At 38.0% G+C, this 15,426-nt stretch overlaps 1 protein-coding gene across 2 annotated transcripts in view; it reads right to left on the bottom strand.

Moving 5' to 3' along the window:
- LOC121369091 (metabotropic glutamate receptor 3-like) overlaps positions 1-15,016 on the bottom strand; it is a 184,463-nt gene extending 169,447 nt beyond the window's left edge. For both annotated transcript variants that reach the window (XM_041493940.1, XM_041493941.1), the window contains exon 1: positions 14,629-15,016. The gene's annotated coding sequence lies outside the window, so the exon portion shown is untranslated. The remainder of the gene's footprint in view (positions 1-14,628) is intronic.
- Positions 15,017-15,426: the final 410 nt, after the last annotated feature.

Here is a 15,426-nt window from a genome sequence, read left to right as displayed (position 1 = left end):
GTACGAAAAAATACTTTTTTGGAAATAAAATGAAATTTAACCTACTACAAATATTAGAACGATCATAAACACGTTTAATATACAACTTCTAATATTTTATGCAGAAAACTCAGGAATGTCCCTTTAACTGTTTTGTAAATTTAAGTACATTGGCGGGTTCAAGAAGAAGAGAGCTTGCGAACGAAAAGTTAGTTTTGTTTTACTTAACGAAACTACTAGAACACATTCCATGATTAATTAGTCATCGGCTATTGGATATGAAACATTTGGTAATTCTGACATGTAGTCATCAGAGGAAACCCGCTACATTTTTTCTATTAGCAGCTAGTAATCTTTTATATGCACTTTCCCCACAGACAGGGCAGCGAATACCACGGCCTTTGATACACCAAGTGTGGGTCACTGGTTGGGACGGGAGAATAATAATTAGAGAATGGGTCCACAGAGGAGGTTCGATCCACCGACTTAAGTACCCCAGGTAAGCGCTTTACCGACTGAGCTAATTTCCTCCGCTCGCCAATATTTGACTTGTTAATATTCTGACGTATCCTACCATTTGTTTTTTCGTTCAGGTTGGGTTTTTTCTTGATTTTCTCGATTTTTTTTTGATTTTTTTTTTTGCATCTGACGTCATATATACATAGAGAACTTAATTAAGCATCCCCCGTTTTTCTACCATCGCTGTCTAACAAAATGTTCATACTCACGTCCAGTCTGAAATATGACGAGGAAATTCATATCATTTGAAAGATGAGTCAATTTACTAACAAAAACGCAAATGCTAATAATGATGGCAATGTTCAATATTTTAATTCCGTTAATAACACAGTTTTGACAGTACTGTATTTGAGGCAAAATGAGAGCTAAAATAACCGGATCCGGAAAGTTCTACGATCAGGTAGGACTATAATTGGCCATTTCTGTCAGAAAACGTTCATTGTAAGGTCTCACTACACAGATCACTTCCGGGTGCGAGTTCATTGATCACGGTCCACTATAGTTCCTAATTGTGACACATGTTATGGTTCACATATTTACTTCTAGGAAATGGTGAAGAATTAAAACAATATGTATGTTTAATGGTAAGCCTTCTGGCTGTAGTTTACTCATGTCATTTTGTAATATTGTGCATCGACCTTTTGGGACATGGGTGTACAGCGCAAGAGACAGCCGGAGTGAATCGGTTAATGAACCACCTGTTCGGACCGGTACTACAGCCAGATGCGGTTATATAGCAGAAAACTGAGACGGAAATGTTCTCAATTTTGGAGTGAAAATAAATGCTTATATAATGTATGTTCGCAATGGTGTATGTTGTTAGTGCCAACGAGAACCCGTTCTATTGGCAATCTTCGTTTGAAGTTGGGGAATTTAACATGGGTTTCAGTGGCAGATGACATCTATGTAGTGAGACCTAATCTCATAAAGACAAGCCTTACTAATGTAAGGGAAATAACTCTGTTCAGCAGCTGCCGTTAATGTCAATATATGGACGTATTTACACAGAGGTTGGGCTACATTTATCATACAGTATTTATTTTAAGTCAATCTTAAATATTTAATAAATATGTGGTTATTGTGTTGTCGTAGTAGTAGTAGTTAGTAGTAGTAGTAGTAGTAGTAGTAGTAGTAGTAGTAGTAGTAGTAGTAGCAGTAGTGCAGTGGTAGCGTAGTAGTAACAGCAGTAGTAGTAATAGTAGTAGTTGTATTAGTAGTACAATGTAGTAACCATTCACTATGTGGGTTTTACCTTATTTTATGGTGATCGGCTCTTTTGTGTTAAACAACTTTGTTGGTGAAAAGTAATTTTCTCAGTTCTCTGATGAATGATCATGAAACTACAACCTCCATGAAATATTTACACTGTCTAAATGTCAACCAAACGTGACATCAGTTTACCAAAAAAAGTGAGGAAGTGTTAAAATTAGGTGTTGACGACATTTAAACAAATTTCTTCATTACTGGGCGGAGAGACGATGTTTCTGTCTGTGTTAATAACGTTCTAATTCCGTTCTTTAGTGAAAATAGGATGTAATGTCCTATAAAGGATGTATTGGGGAGTGACAGTCCTCTTATAGACGACAGTTTGTTTTGATTAACGACACCACTAGAACACATTAATTTATTAATCATCGGCTATTGGATTTCAAACATTTGGTAATTTTGACATATAGTTTGAGAGAGAAAACCCGCTACATTTTCCCAATAGTAGCAAGGCATGTTTAAAAGCACCATACCACAGACAAGATAACACATACCACGGCATTTAATACACCAGTTGTGGTGCACAAGTTGGATCGAGAAATAGTCCATTGGGTCCACCGACGGGGATCGATGCTAGACCTACCGCGCATCAAACGATTGCGAGCGCTTTACGACTGAGCTATGTCCTGCTCCCTCCTATAGACGAGCAACCTGAGAGAGATTTATGGAAGCAAACTTGATTTTGCTAACATACCATTTTCACTCTGCCTTAAAAAGTGATATGGTTTTAATTATGGAAAATTATTTTGTCGTTCATATTCTGTAAGGGCCGTTCATAATTGAAGAATCTTTTTTACAAAACTACTTCAATGATGAACAAAAAAAAGATAATCGAGTGTTAAAGTCTGCGTATATTTGTAAAATAAACTCAAAATGTTGCGGATGAGTGTAGCAAAAACAGTAGGCCTACGATTTATACATTCGTGAAAATCTTGATGTAACCAACCCTAACCCCAGCACCCTTCCTGAAGTTTTTTTTATTTAACATACATACAAATGTAAATAGTTTCGGCTATGTCAGGGTTAAACAAAAGTTTTTTGTCATATCTCAGATAAGTAGTTTACGAGTCAAACGTGTCACACGTTGTGGTATGTGCTGTCATGTATAATGAACAGAGCGACTAAAATGCTGCTTTTCTGCTAGTATTTAGACAGTAATTTCCCTCGTTTCAACTAATCCATTAAACACCTATCTTTGCAGATAACCAGACATTTGATAGATTTGTTTAGAGACACCTAAAAAACCTTAAAACGGATATTTTATTTGTAAATAAATTATGATTATTTTTGCGAGACGAGGAAAGCAGGAAGTGGGACAGATATGTAGAAACCCGCTGCCGCAATACATGCTACTCGAAAAGCACCACTGAATCATTTATATGCATTTTGTCAGACAGGACAGTACATACCATCGCGTCACCAGTTAGTTGAAACTGGTCGGGTAGGAGAAAACGAGTCTAGACAGAACGATGTATTATATGACCTATCGAACCTCAAGTGATAGTTACATTCCACCATATTATTTATAGATGATTGGGACACACGTGCATTCACCCTAGTCTGAAGGGATGTAGAAAGTGTGGTTCTTTCTACGTCCGAATATGGTACATACCTTATATATGGCTGGTATTCAAAACTTGTAGCACCTTGTTTTAATCGTTTCTCAACAGAAATAGTGCAACAAATGGACACACAAACCAAAAATGTATAACCTACCGTACTCACTAAATCTCGATTGAAGTACTTGTATCATTATTAACAAAATAAATCTTCCAACAACAACATAAACAATTTGCCCGCCATTTTAAATTTGCTAAATAGAGACAAGCAGCTCGCACTGCACATTAAGAAAAGTAATGACTTAATGTGCGCCCTGCACTAGCATTCACCCAAGATACATAAAGTTATATATAGTAATGACTTAATGTGCGCCCTGCACTAGCATTCACCCAAGATACATAAAGTTATATATATACATATCAGGTGCGGATCTAGGATCTTGAGAAAGGGGGTAGCATCTATGCGTGCTCACAGATATACATACTTCACTGCGTGATGTGTTTGAGTTTCTCCTACTAATCTGTTACACAAGTGTATCGGTCAGGGTATTGCACCACTTCCTCTGGATCCGCTCCTGAATCCACAGTTAGATGGTTGTGACATATTACGCCATAGCGTGCATTTGTCACACAAACACACGGATAGTTACTATGCATTTGCTATCTGTTCCTGATCAGTGGGTTCGCTATAATTGAATTAGTTGTCCGCAATAACACGGCAATTACCATATTGACTTCAAGTTGCCATGATTCCTGGCTATAAAAAGACCTAATTAATAAAAGACAAAATTACGAATGTCGTGCGTTACGAACGTAAAATGTTCCTTTTCGAGAAGTAAAGATGATACTTTTAGCAAAGCGGTATTTAATTATAAATATATTGAGAGCGAGAGAATGAGAGAGAGAGAGAGAGAGAGAGAGAGAGAGAGAGAGAGAGAGAGAGGGGGGGAGAGAGACAGAGAGAGAGAGGGATAGAGAGAGAGAGAGAGAGAGAGAGAGAGAGAGAGAGAGAGAGAGAGAGAGACAGACAGACAGACAGACAGACAGACAGACAGACAGAGAGAGAGAGAGAGAGACAGACAGACAGACAGAGAGAGAGAGAGAGAGAGACACACACACACACACACACAGAAGAGAGAGAGAGAGAGAGAGAGAGAGAGAGAGAGAGAGAGAGAGAGACAGAGAGAGAGAGAGAGAGAGAGAGAGAGAGAGAGAGAGAGAGAGAGAGAGAGAGAGAGAGAGAGAGAGAGACCGAGAGACCGATATTGAAGATCTTTTAATAGTTCTTAAAAGGTAGTATCGGTATATAAATGAGTTTGTATTATTATATCTGACGGGTCGTATTATGGTATGGCATTGTTCGTACGTACGCCCCTTAGGCCGTACAATTATGTTCGTTTCCGGGGCATATCGTTTTTATCAATTCATATAGGATAATCAAACATTGCACGGAAGTACAATATGGGATGGCGGTGTATCACGTACCATAACTAGGCTACCGCGACCTAATTTCCATGCATTACTGCACATGAAAGGAAATCCATATCCAGACCATATTTTCCTTATCATTATTTTGTTTTGTTTAACGACACCACTAGAGCACATTGATTTATTAATCATCGGCTATTAGATGTCAGACATTTGGTAATTTTGACATATAGTCTTAGAGAGGAAACCTGCTTTATTTTTCCATTAGTAGCACCATACCACAGACATGATAAAACATAACACGGCCTTTGATGGGTGTATACTACCAAATCAAATTCCATAGACGACAATAGTAATATATGTGACTAAAACTCATATCTGCAACCTATCAATCGATACAAACACCACGGATATAAATACTACCTCCCCCTACCCTTAAAGTGAATCAAAACAAATTGGGGGTCAAGCTGCTCATTTCACATAAAATTTTAGTACTTTTTTTACAGGTACCCCATACATGTTTCAAGCACACGGCTACTTAACACAGTGGAGTAAATAAAATTGCATACATTTTTACCCCAGATGAAACTAATTTTTTTACAACCAACACGCTCACATTCATCACTAATCACAGGACTTGTAATGTTAACTTCTCTATCAAAAGTTGGGTGCACCTCCAACATTGACTCATCCGGAAATTATTTGGTTTAGTACTACCTAATATACCAGTCGTGGTGCACTGGCTAGAGCGAGAAATAGCCCAATGGGCCCACCGACAGGGCAGTAGTTTAATATACATGGTTATAGGAACGATATGTAAAGTGGGGGACACATGCCCAAGCGAGGCGAGAAGGGAGAAGACACGCATTTAAAACATTTTATATATACTTTTCGGGGAACTAGTGGGGAACTACAGTAAATGTGTGTATGCATATATGTCCGTGTCCGTGTATGTATTTATGTTATTTATGTAATTAAAAAACAGAAAGAAATATTTTAAACAGGAATTTCTCCCTTTAAACTAAAAACAGCCACGACCTTTTCACTTGTGATTTGATAAATGGTCCTAAACGTCCATCAGTGTAGGAAGCGCGTTCCCCAGCGTTCGTTCTTATCGGCTATGTCGTTAGGAAGACTGCAATCGTTAGAACTCGGGGCGCGTTCGACCGCTCGTATTGGCATGTGTCTTTCAACATCTCCACGACACAACCAGCGCTATACACAAGTGCACTGGGGGCAAGTGTTGTTTTATCAGCAAAAAAACATACTAAATGTATTAAACATGTTTAACTGTTTTGGGTTAAAAGTTCCATTTTTTAAATTAAAATTATTATGTAAAGATTTATTTTAATTAAAATTAATTACATACATATGTATGTATGTATGTATGTATGTATGTATGTATGTATGTATGTATGTATGGAGGATTCTTCACGAATGTTTTTTAATGTGAAAAATATCAACTGAGTCTATGTTAATCGGTATTTGTTATTTGTCGAGGCTCCGCCAAGACAACTACCAATTAACTAAACGATGTTAATATTTTACATATTAAAAAACACGAGAAGCTAATTTTATTTATCCTGTAATACTTCTAAAATAACATTTTAATTCGATATTTTGTAAATCAAAGTTTTGAAGTCGCCTTACCGGCAATATGGCGTCACGCACCGTAACTAAATCTCATCGAAACGTTACGCTCAGGTATACATGTCTTGTTGGCTGTAAACAAATGACCCATTGACAGCAAAACATTATAAACCGAGTTAATAATGGTAAATATCAAATGGGTTTATGACATGGATATTATGGGTAAGTTATAGGATAAACACATTGATTAATTAATCATCGGCTATTAGATGTCAAACATTTGGTAATTATGCCACATAGTCATCAGACGAAACGTTCAAACCCGCTACAGGGATCTTTTATATGCACTTTCCCACAGACAGGAAATCACATAAGACGGCCTTTGACCAGTTGTGATGCATTGGTTGGAACGAGAAAACCCAATGAGTTGAATGGATCCACCGTGGTGGTTCGATCTTTCGACTGAAGCACCTCAAATGATCACTCAACAGACTGAGCTAAATCCTGCCGCTTTTTATTTATAACCCATCGGTGGACCCATTGGTCTATTTCTCGTTCCAGCCAGTGCTCCACAACTGGTGTAACAAAGGCCGTCATATGTACTATCCTGTCTGTGGAATTGTGCATATAAAAGATCCCTTGCTGCTAATCGAAAAGAGTAGCCCATGAAGTAGCAACAATGGGTTTCCTCTCTCAATATCTGTGTGATCCTTAACCATATGTCTGACGCCATATAACCGTAAATAAAATGTGTTGAGTGCGTCGTTAAATAAAACATTTCCTTCCTTTTTATTTATAATGCTTGCTCTGCATTGTACACGATCAACAATCAACAAAAAACAAACAATACACTATTCCACATAGTAGTACTTGTTGCAAACTTTCAGATATTTTTTCTACAATACTACATAATTTGCCGTAGTTTGATAATCATGGCCGTTGTGACGGTATGTGAAGTGGATGACACACGTACACACTTGGCAGGTAAACGTCACACTGAACCCAAAACGATCAACTATCAACAAAAAACAAACAATACACTATTCCACATAGTAGTAGTTGTTGCAAACTTTCAGACATTTTTTCTACAATACTACATAATTTGCCGTAGTTTGATAATCATGGCCGTTGTGGCGGTAGGTGAAGTGGATGACACACGTACACACCTGGCAGGTAAACGTCACACTGAAGCCCAATGAAATGCGAATATAACTTTCAGCGGTAACATTACATTTTGTGAGCGGGACGTAGCCCAGTGGGAAAACGCTCGCTTGATACACGGTCGGTCTAGGATCGATCCCCGTCGGTGGGCCTATTGGGCTATTTTTCACTCTAGCCAGTGCACCACGACTGGTATATCAAAGGCCGTGGTATGTGCTATCCTGTCTGTGGGACGGTGCATATAAAAAATCCCTTGCTACTAATGGAAAAAAATGTAGCGGGTTTCATCTCTGTGACTGTGTTAAAATGACCATATGTTTGACATCCAATAGCCGATGATTAATAAATCAATGTGCTCTTGTGGTGTTGTTAAAGAAAATAACCTTTTAACATTACATTTTGTGTTTTAAGAAGGGATTAGCACATACCGAGATTTTGAGAGTTTGAAATACCGTATATCTTTTGTTTACATAACTGGACGTACGTAATCAAGAAAACCTATTTCAAATTCAAACTAACCATAACCCTACTTTCTGTTTTGTGTGCTCGTCACTATAAATTCAAAATGTTTTAAAAGGAAGAAAATATTCAAGTTGAACCTTTTTAAGGTAGGTAGGTAACTAGTTTAACGTGTTCATATACCACTAGGGTTTTGAACACGCCCATCCCGAGTCCGACCTTCGATGTTTCCGGGGGCCTGACTCGGGATATGAATTGAACGTTTAAAATTATACCCTGTACTTTTATTCAAAACCTAGCGTATTTTAAATATTAAAATAAGCAAACTTATATCATTTAGCTGCTAGTAAATGTATAAACAAAAACAGCGATTGTCAAATATTCTTTCCAACTAGAACTGCAAATGCCTGTAATCCGTATGGATCCCTGGATTCGTCTCAAACCACGGAACTCGAATCAATCTGATTTGGTGTGATGCAACCTACATACGTCATTCCCTATGTTGATAACAAGTGCTATTTTCTGTACGACCGATTCCAGTAACCGTATAAAGAGTCGAGAAGATCTCTCATGAATCCAGCATGTATGAACAGATTTCAAACTCTTTTTGCTGAAGGGTGAGAACAATCGAAAACATTTCGATCTGATAACTGATACAGTGCTTAATTACAACAAGATCTTCAGTATTTGATCGGAAATACGTCATGGCCCGTTCGATAAAAATAGTCTTGGAAGTTGGGGAAACTATCTGTAAGCACTTTTGTCTTAGGGCGTATATCGACCAGCCCTCTGTATAATCGGATATTTTGAGAATTGATGCACTTTGCACCACATAAGGTCGTTTGGTGGAAGAACACGAAGGATCTGTAAAGTATTGATTTGGCTGTAAATGGAGGAATTTGAGTCCGATGAAAGGTGGATTAATTGAATAGGGGAGTAATTAATGAATGCTGATTGAAATAAATGCTTACTCCGTTGACAGAATGGCCGAATGTGGGAAAGGGCAAAAATGACGAGAAGCTATCAAAATCTGAATACAATACCATGAGACTATTAATTGTGTTGCACGTTACAGTAACAAACTATAGTCACATATGCTTCAAAATATAGCCTTAATAGAGTGCCGATAGAACGAATATGTATATATGCTTCAAAATATAGCCTCTATAGAGTGCCGATAGAACGAATATGTATATATGCTTCAAAATATAGTCTCTATAGAGTGCCGATAGAACGAATATGTATGCAAGATGGTAAAGAGTATGAAACTAAACATATGTATAACATTTTGCTATGTGACGGACTAATATTGCTTATTAACAGTGATGCAAAAGGGGGATTGAGCAACGGTCTCAGATCATTAGAGATCCGCACTTTAGGGAGTCCTAACATTCTACAAATGTCTTGAAGACGTGGTCTTGGGTGTTAATTCCGACGTAACGAACTTTTGGTTTCACTTGTTAATCTCTGCAACAGCTTTAAATCCCTCATGATCGCCCATCCCCCACCCCCAAGGACAACAGCGCCGTCCCTATCTATATTTAAATCATATAATGTTCACAAATAGTAATCCTGCAGACGGAAATATTTATTTAATGACGTACTCAACACATTGTATTTACGGTTATATGGCTACAGACATACCAGTTATACTAGTCAATTCCAAACAACCCTATGTGGTTTAATTTTTTATTTTTTTTTTTTGTCTTTTTTTTTTTTTTTTTTTTGGGGGGGGGGGGGAGTTGTTTTCGTCGGGGGTAATGTGTGTGTGCGTGTGTGCGTTCGTGTGTGCGTGCATGTGTTGTTTGTTTTTGTTTTCTTTTGGGGGAGGGTAAAGGAATACGCTTACGTATATGTGTATTTTTTATTGGTTGGTGTTGTTTATGGCGGGTTTGTGTGTGTGTGTGTGTGTGTGTGTGTGTGTGTGTGTGTGTGTGTGTGTTGTTTTGGGGGGGACACAAGGGAATGTATATACACACACACACACACACACACACACACAGACACACACACACACACACACACACACATATATATATATATATATATATATATATATATATACGATCATGATTATTTATTAACAAAGGTATCTTCCTGTTCAACTATACCATCATCTGCAGCCCTGATTGACAAAGACTATTTTTGCAAGTCGTAATCTCTAAATTAATGCTTTAACCAGTTAGACATGATGGTGCAGAGCTCAAGTAGTCTACTTCCGAACAGACAACCTTAACATGGGTTTCAAACTGCCAATGTGAACACATAACTAGCGGAACGTAAACACTACTGACAGATAAGGACGTTGCTCATCGCTTGTGATAGTACAGACATGAAACAAGTAACGCCTATAAAATTACAACAGGGGCGGTTTTAGAGAAGGGGTCCTGAGACCTACATGTATTTTGATGTCCTTTGAAGACAATTGTGAACCCGGGAAGAGAGAGGCAATGCAGGTCATTAATACACCACACAGCCATTTGTCGTGTCATTACTTGTAGTGTCTTAATATAGTCCGGTTTAATAATTAGTTCTTTATTTTTTATTTTTTTTTATAAACCCAAATAAGTAGGTAGTGCTCTGGCAATTTGAAAAATGAGTTAAAAGCATCGAGTGCATTGGCGTAGCCAGAATTGTTTATTGGTAGCTCCCACATTTTATGGGAGCCTCCCACACTGTCAACGAGTCATGTTATGAGGCAAAAGGAAAAAATAAAAAGTGAAAGACGTGTGACTGAAGTGTCATGGCCCTACGTCTCACACTGGTTAAACAAAACGTTCAAGCATTCTTATAAATAAATATTCATTTTCAAATACTGAAATCATTATTTCGACAGATCACTACCATGCATGCTCTCCACCCCTCCCAGGAACCGCACATCAAATCATCTTAGTTTTTACTTTAATAGTAGGTGTCAAATGCATAAACTGTCCTTTATTAAATATCATATACATTACATTTACGATATAAAAAAATATATTTCATTTTATATCATTGTTATGTTTTGATTTTCAAAAAACATGTCTTCCGCAAGATGACCATTATGTTGGAGGTTTTTTTTATCTTTCCAGAAGATGCATAGCTATTTTACAATATATTTCCTTTATAAAAATCGTTTGACCTTTCTGTCCTACAAGATAAAATAGAATGAAAGCATTTGCTCCGTTATGTCGTAACATTTAAGTGTTGACACTGACATCAATAGTTTAACACACAACCAGCATTACTGTCTGCTGCCTGCCTTTGGGTGATTTCTAGTGATTCTAAAGGCCCTCCATTGTGAGGCATCAATCTCCAAGCACCAAGTGCTTAGTAAAGACAATTTATTAAAGTGCATGCACTTTTCAGCAAGTTCTCGGGTCTTCGTGACATTCAACAGTGTTTCACTTCATTTGATGATTTCGTGTCTGGGTTTTTGTTTGGGTTTTTTTTTGTTACTAATAACAGTGTGATGTAATTATGGTGTTTCGTTCCACGTTCCTGAATGATGGACAGATATTTCATGTCAGGTCTACTGAACGCTGTTTGGAAAACGTTGTTTCGTGATTCTAAACAATATCATTGAGAGAACGATCAAATCAACCGTTATCAATGTCCCTCAGTTTATCGATGTTGTCGGTTGATGACATACGTTTCATTTCTTATTTATAGTCGTACTTTTATGTAAGCCGCGAACGCGTGTCAAACACATTTACGGTATATTAACAATAAAGGTAAGCTATATGAATGTATATAATTATGTAAATAGCTGTGAAAAAAATACCAATATAAGTTATATGAATAAAATTATTGACATTAAAATAAAATGTACATAGTTTAATGTAAAGAGCGGTGGAAAACCCCCACAAATATACAAATATAACAGTTAAGTAGATTTTAATATTCTGTATAAAAATTAAAATGATTTTTAACACTTTAAAAGTCTGGGTAGACTTTAAAAGTTTCCACTACATTTCGTTTACAAAATAACTTTACTCACCGGCATCATACGATTACACTCCACCAAAATGTGCATAAGATGACCATATATATACTAAAATATTTCTAGGACGGGAGTTGGGGGGGGGGGGGGGGGGGGGGGCGGGCAGACCTACACTTGTGCAGTGTTCACCTCTTTCCCCTGATATCTATGACCCTATATTTTACAAAAATACATTAATAGGTGGTGTAAAATTTCTGTCATCAGTAATTTTGAAGATTACAGGAAGTGTAGTTGAGATAATTATTATTTCAAATGTTAAAGAGAATCTGAAAAATCTATGTAATGACTGAAGATACCACTATTAACTACAAAATTAGAACTGGGCGTATGAAAATCCCTTTGAAGTACGCTATAAATGCTAGGTCACTGCGAGACGTTCTGTTTGTTGTTTTATTAAATTAGGTAATTATTTATTATGATTATTGTTGTTATTATCATCATCATCATCATCATCATCATCATTATTATTATTATTATTATTACTATTATTATTACTATCGTTGTTATTATCGTTGTTATTGTGTTTATATAGCCATTATAATTCATGTTGTTCCACGTGTGTGTGTGTGCGTGCGTGTGTGCGCGGGCACGTGCATGTATTATATCTGATAAGTAATGCAAAATCCCGTTTACTATTTCCGTGAATAAAGTGACACATAAAGAGTTGTTTCGTCTTCTTTGTATAAACCAAGAACAGTAATTTGCATGATTTTTAATATCGCGCGCAGTTTTATAACCGTACTTTTTTCGTTTGCAATAGTAATAATATTGTACTTTCTGTTGTAAATCTGTCCATACTATGCTAGCAAGGTATGTTACTCAAGTAAATTAACCTTTATTTTCGTCATAAAACCCTCAAGGTAGTGGCTTCACATAGAGGAACATGCACCTTTAATTCAGAAAAGTGGAATTTGAAAGAAAGAAAGAAAGAAATGTTTTATTTAACGACGCACTCAACACATTTTATTTACGGTTATATGGCGTCAGACATATGGTTAAGGACCACACAGATTTTGAGAGGAAACCCGCTGTCGCCACTACATGGGCTACTCTTCCGATTAGCAGCAAGGGATCTTTTATTTGCGCTTCCCACAGGCAGGATAGCACAAACCATGGCCTTTGTTGAACCAGTTATGGATCACTGGTCGGTGCAAGTGGTTTACACCTACCCATTGAGCCTTGCGGAGCACTCACTCAGGGTTTGGAGTCGGTATCTGGATTAAAAATCCCATGCCTCAACTGGGATCCGAACCCAGTACCTACCAGCCTGTAGACCGGTGGCCTGCCACGACGCCACCGAGGCCGGTCAAAAAAAAAAAAAAAAAAAAAAAAAAAAAAAAAAAAGTGGAATTTATTCACTAATATCGACCAATCGACCAATATTTTATGCTGTGTGTACTGTTCCAAGGAATCATTGCTATGTGTTTCCTCTTTAGGAATCTACCACCAGGCACGGATCAAGAGGGGGTCGAGGGGTGCTCTCGACCATGACGATAAAAAAAATGTCCTCTTATTTTAAAGTGCATTCAACACAAATATACAGCTCCCATTTAAGTAGTTGCATGTAGACACCCTCACACCACCCTCACCCCGCCCGCAAAAGAATCCTTGATCCCCACCTGACCACATCCTGGAACAATACATAAGTCTGTAGGACTGCCATTCTTAAGACTGATTTGATAAACGTGCAAAACCAAAATAATATTAAATTCTTAAGGTCTGAAAAAAAGGATGGAAGAAGCAGAGCAAAATGACATTATATTATTAAATATTTCTCATCCCTTATTCTCTAAGATTTCAGGTGCATGTGTAGGAAATTGTTGTGGGTGGGGGTGGCGGTGGCGGGAGAGGGCAGGGCGGATGCAGGATTTTGTAATTTGTCGAAGGCAAATGGGGATCAGCTCCATCTGGTGGCGAGATTGTAAAGAGGTTAGAGGACATGCTCCCAAGAAAAGAAAAACAGAAAGAAAAGTTTTTATTTAACGACGCAATCAACACATTTTTAATTACGGTTATATGACGTCAGACATATGGTTAAGGACCACACAGATATTGAGAGAGGAAACCCGCTGTCGCCACTTCATGGGCTACTCTTTCCGATTAGCAGCAAGGGATCTTTTATATGCACCATCCCACAGACAGGATAACACATACCACGGCCTTTGGTATACCAGTGCATTGGCTGGAACGAGAAATAGCCCAATGGGCCCACCGACGGGGATCGATCCCAGACCGACCACGCATCAAGCGAGCGCTGTACCACTGAGCTACGTCTCCTCCCCCCCCCCCCCCCCCCCCCCCCCCCAAAGAAAAGATGCACAGAGGCGCGTTTTCGGGGAAATTGTTGTATATTGTTGTATATTGTTGTTATTGTTGTTGTTGTTGTTTTTGTTCTTATTAAAAACGGCACTTCAAATGTGCGGATAAGCTGGGTAACTGGACTATTGACACCCTGTATCTGCAAATGGGATGTCGGTTTTTGGGTAGGGTCGAATCGTGCTTTCACCTTTAACAGAGGGGTATTTCGACCACCGACCCCACTCACACATATTCACACTGCACAGGCGCCTGGGTTTCGGAAGAGCAAACCTACCGCCTCCCCTTTCATATGCCTGGGTAATAAACTAGACATATTACATAAACGTAGAAACATACGAAGCACAATATTAATTATGAATTACTTACATGTTGAATAGCGCTACTCCTGCACCAGGATTCCTCTTCGTGTAAGTTGCTGAAGATAAAACATACATTTTTCTTGAAGTAAATATCCCGCACCATTAGTCAGATAGTGTTCGTTATATACATGTACATGCGTCCAGGATGCAGGGAGGTAAACCATCCAAGTGGTGTTCCTGTTACTAACGATTTGTATATCAGTGTGCAGTTTGAATTGGACACAGTATATATACACTTTTTCTTTTCTTTTCTTTTCTTTTCTTTTCTTTTCTTTTCTTTTCTTTTCTTTCTTTTTACTTCTTTTGTTTAAGAGTAAATAAAGAGTTTTAAAAGCGTGTAGAAAGCAGTGTCAGGAATGCAGGACTTCCAGATGTGGTTCAAGCAAAATCTTTGTAATTCCATCTGTATCCGCTACTGTCAGCCTACATTATGTAAGCTTTTCATATTTTAGTTGTTAGGGGCGTAGCGAGGTCTGAATTGGGAGGGGGGGGGGGTCGAATATGAACCTAGCGGATGCACTTATCAATATGATTCAATGAATGCACTAATATTGCACTGTAAATATATATATATATATATATATGTGTGTGTGTGTGTGTGTGTGTGTGTGTGTGTGTTTTAGCCCCTCCCCATCCTACATACATGGTTGCTCTAGATCCCCCACCCTCCCACACGCTTGTACGACAGGCTTGCACAATTGTTGATTCTATGATGGAGGTAGATAGTTTAGCTTCTTTCGGAACCGGTATATATGGGTGTAATAAAGTTCTGTTCTGTCGAAAATATGATTAAGAATCATAAAGG

Source organism: Gigantopelta aegis, chromosome 3 (assembly GCF_016097555.1).
Source record: "Gigantopelta aegis isolate Gae_Host chromosome 3, Gae_host_genome, whole genome shotgun sequence".
In the NCBI taxonomy this organism is placed as follows: domain Eukaryota; kingdom Metazoa; phylum Mollusca; class Gastropoda; order Neomphalida; family Peltospiridae; genus Gigantopelta; species Gigantopelta aegis.
Note: the sequence above shows the minus strand (reverse complement) of the source record. Positions and strands in the feature narration are given on the sequence as shown.